At 33.9% G+C, this 4938-nt stretch overlaps 1 long non-coding RNA gene across 7 annotated transcripts in view; it reads right to left on the bottom strand.

Moving 5' to 3' along the window:
* Window positions 1-4938, bottom strand: part of LOC106870360 (uncharacterized) — a 248712-nt gene that overhangs the window by 135839 nt on the left and 107935 nt on the right. The gene's annotated exons all lie outside the window — the stretch shown is intronic.

Here is a 4938-nt window from a genome sequence, read left to right as displayed (position 1 = left end):
ATTATATATATATATACATAATCCACTGAAACGTGATAGAAAATTCAACAAAACAAGTACACCATCTGGTGGGAGATAGCTATTACTATTTAAAGGTCATAATATATGTATTAAATCGCTGCTAATAGTTTCATTTGTTGAGAGAACTGAAACATATTCTTCAGGCGCAAAACACATATCATAATGAACTAAAAAATTGAATAAATAGGAGAAACGCAATGAAACGGAGAAGGCAGCATATAGAAAACGCAGACAGTAAACAACGGGAAACGAAACTGAGGTGTCAAAAGGTAAAAAGTGCTATCCTCCTTACACATGGTCGGTACCAAGAACCTGAATCCACCTGCAACTGTCACGACCCAGGATCCTGTCCACTTGACCAACGTTGTAAGATTAACTCTATTATATATAAGGCAGAGGTGAATGCAAAATCTATCATATATGAGACGGAAGTTGCCGCAACCCTAAAAAATAATAATACGAGTGCTTAGAAGGCCTATATTCGATTATGTGAAGGTGGATTTAAAAATCGCTATCCCAATCACATAGCCTCCTTCCGACATATGGACAAAAGCAAAGCTTCTAAGTTGTCTAGCTACGTATGGACTTTGAAAGATAACGAAACACTGCAGGTGAATAAATGGAAAGTAGTTGAGAAATTCATACCTAATGTGAATGGATCGAATAAATGTAGACTTTGTTTGGCTGAAAGAACGTAGATCCTGTTCAGATCTAAGAATCCTAACTCTCTATTGAGCTCCAGGTCAGAGATTTTCAGTATTTGCATGCATATATATAAGTATATCCTGAAGAATTGGAAAAATTTCGCCTATTCCTGACTGACTTGACATATTTCCAGCCTTATCATTTAAGGCCTAAGGAGTGTAGCTCTTTTACCCTTTTACTTTTTATTTTTTACCAATTAATTTTTGTGTTTTCGTTTTCCCCTTTTCCTTATCTGCTTGTTTTTTTTTACTTTTTACTTTCGCATTTTCTATATTGCTGTCTTCTCAGTCTTTTCGTGTTTCCTCTATATTATTCAACTTTTTAGTTTGTTATGATATGTGGTTTTTGCGCATGAAGAATTTATTTGAGTGTATTGTGCCCTTTAAATAAATAATATTTATCTCTCACCGGAGGGAGTGCATTCTTTGTTGAATTTTATATCACGGAACAATAAATTATATATATATATATATATATATATACACGCACGCACACGCACACGCCACACGCACACGCACGCGGGCACACACACACAAACACACACACACACATCCGGGTAGTTTCATCATTCATATTCTATGATTACGAATCAGTGAAAGGTCACCTAAACTATATACTATAAACACACATGCATACACACATATAGAAATACATACCTAAGTACATCTGGACATTCATACACACACACACACAAACATATATATATATGAATGTACAGACGTACTTAGGTTTCTATTTCTATATGTGTGTATGCATTTACATATCTGAATATATATGCATGTGTTTACAGTATACAGTTTAGGTGACCTTTAACTGAATCATAATCATAGAATATGAATAATGATGTCAAAGGTCAGGCAAAACAATTAATAATACTGCTTAAATATTTGGCAATGCATTTGTAGCGGATTATTTTGATAGACGATGCGTGATAAATGGCATAATTTGTATTATATATATATATGTGTGTGTGTGTGTGTGTGTGTGTGTGTGTGTGTATGTATGTAAGTATTGATGTATATATATATATATATATATATATATATAAACATATAGAGAAAGGGAGACAGAAATGTACATACACAATGGACAAGCATTACCAGACATTTATATATGCATATATACTTTATATGTGTATTTATAAATCTCTCTCTCTCTATATATATATATATATACTCATACACGTACACAGACATACACTAGGATGAGTTTTGTACAGTCCACAGGTGAAGGAAGCAGTCATACTACTAACCCGAAGACTAATATCACCCCTTCCACCTCCTTCAACTGTCTTCCGTTACTCATGGCTAGTTCTGCAATGTAGATCATTACTATATACCCATGAAGTTCATACCTCACTCAATATTAGAAAACAAGTTTGTTACTTGATTGGTTGTGTGTGATAGTTTGGCAGTTTTCGTGGGAGGACTAAGACAAAAAATATGCACCGTGGTGTGTTTTGATAAAATAATAGGTAGTAATATAAGGAGGAAGAAACAAGAAATGAGAGAGGAAAAGTAAGGCGAGAAATTTGGATAGAAAGAGAGCAAATGGAAAGCAAAATTTACGAATAGAAGACGGCTTATTTATTTAGCGGTAGTTAACTTTCGTGGGCGGAAGGGATATTTGGGGAAGGATTGTCTGACAGGGACAGGGAACAGAATAATGTGCGATGAATATAATGGATTTGAGCGAATTGTAATGAATTGTATCGCTTAAACTGTCTATAAATCACACTATATAACACGAATTTGTCTTTGAGTAGGAACTGTTATTTTCTATCTGCTTGCTCCTGGAAATTACGGAAAATGACTAATATTTCCTTCAAAATTTGCTTTCCTTATATATATTCTAGCCTCAAACAATCCCATTTTAGACTTGGTTATGATGCCCCCACCTACTCCTGCTCATCATCAGAGATGCACATATTGTCAGCTAGTAAGGGGCATGCTCAAATGGTTATGGTCAAACAACTGACAAGAAAATCTGTGGTATTGAACAGAATATTTGCTATAGCATTATCGCTACTTCAACAACTCAGCGCTGAATTTGTCTGTCTGAGATGTAATGGAAAATAAATCAGTTTAAAAATCATTGATGACCAAGTAACAATAGCAAAGTTTGAATGGAATAATAGTCATTGACTCGACAATTCATCAAGCTATGCTTCCAATTTCACATCGCAGTCTGTTGGCGAGTGGTTGAAAAAGATGTTAATGCGAAGGTTGTATATCAGGAAAATACGGTGTGCGCGGTAAAACTTCACATCTGAGCTCTTAAATAACAGTATTGGACAATTAATGACGTGGATGTGAGAGTTGTCGTCTTGAAGAAGCGCGCCGTGTCACCGGTCGGGTTGTTTCAGCAGGAGTGCCCATTAAGTGAAGGTGACCAACGACGGTATCATGAGAAGATTCCATCTACAGGGGTAATTATCATACTTAGTGAATTTTCACGGATCCCCGAGGTTGAACTCGTTCATCAGAAGCGTAAAAATAATTTCTATGCAATTCTTTTCTAGTAATAGCGTCTTCTCCATACATGACACAAGTGTTTCGATCAATTTTGGTAACTTTAAAACTTTGACGGAAAGCAAAGAGAAACAGTTTTCGAAAATATTCATTATTTTCTACTTCATACTCCAACGTCATAATTCTGAAAAGTAATCGAATTTATTCGAATTTCAAAAGCAATATACAAACGTTGTACGAGAAAAACAGAACTTCAAAAATAACATAAAACACTTCGATAAAAATATTTTTTTGTGTTAATGTAGATAACATTAGCAGACACGAACGAATTTAAGTGACAACTCAATACCTACATCAACTGGAATACACAGAAATTGTGCATATGTATGTTGGTGCTTTCTAACTTTTAAAAAATATTATCTTCTTTGTCTTTAAACATTCAAAATGTCTTAATCTTGTTCAAGTTATTCTCCAGCGTAGAATAAAATCTATTGGTTTTCAACTGAACAAAACAGAAATAAGGCTTGACGACACATTTTCGCATATTTGATATCTGTCCCATTTGTTATCAAAACTGTGCTTATGCTTTTCCACCACCTTTATCTGGATAAACTAGTGTCTGTATATCTCACTGGGATGCTGAAGGTATTTGTGTTTTAGGTATGTCGCGATTTAAATATCGTAGACGTTAAACCAAATATTCTTTAGTTGTTAAAGCATTCAAATGTGAAAGTTCAGTACAATATTTGGGAACTTATATAAAGAAAAATATTAAAAAGTTATGAGATAGGATTTGCACAGTAACATGGTTAAAACTAGCCTCATAAGTTTTTCGTTTATCTGTAGGAGCCATGAGGAAGGTTTTTACGGTAGCTGGAGACCAATGTTTACTTAGAAAGAGTACTGCTGCTTATGGTAGAAATACAAGTTGAGTCTTTCCATGAAATCCTCTCTTTAAATGGTTTACACTGCTCTCCATCCCCTTTGGTGACGTTCTAATCCACAAGTTAAGGATCGGATTTTATACTCGGGGTTTAAATTGACCTCTGATTTGGGATATACCGACATATACGGTACGAATGGCTTCTAGCCAGTTCTTAGAAGATTCCCTTACATTTCGTGCAATTTATCATATTTTCGGTAAAAATAGATAAATATTGGTTTTTGAAAAGTGCAGACTAACACCAATGTCTTTCACAATTTCACAACTATTTCGGAGATAGACAGACAGACAGACAGACAGTTGTAATTGAATGTGGCGTAGGTTAAGATGTTTCAACTAAATTTCTTCCGACGAGTTAAGATATTTCTTAAAATTATTTGATACATCAGTACTCTCTTTCGTCCACGTCCTACGTACTTGTCCAAACTTTCAAAATTTAACCAATCAACGTAGGCATTTAGTTTTTAACTTCCTTATGTGACGAATTTTACATTAAAAAAATAAAAGTCGAGGAAACTAAATAAAATAAGACGACAACTACCAACTGTAATTTGTTTCCCAGATTTGTTTACCAGCAAAATCAAAATTATAATTAGCAAAAAAAAATAAAAAAACAAAAAGACAAAACAAAAACATATCTCTTGTACGAATAATATGTATATGCAAGAATATAGGAATAAATAAATACAATATATATATATATATGCGTGTGTGTGGACGTGTTTGTATATATGCATACTGTACACAGAGACATAGAAATATATACATATATGTGTATATATATATATATATATATAT

The sequence above is a fragment of the Octopus bimaculoides genome, chromosome 18 (genome assembly GCF_001194135.2).
Source record: "Octopus bimaculoides isolate UCB-OBI-ISO-001 chromosome 18, ASM119413v2, whole genome shotgun sequence".
NCBI lineage: Eukaryota > Metazoa > Mollusca > Cephalopoda > Octopoda > Octopodidae > Octopus > Octopus bimaculoides.
The sequence above is the reverse complement of the archived record's forward strand: the minus strand, read 5'-3'. Positions and strand labels throughout refer to the sequence as shown.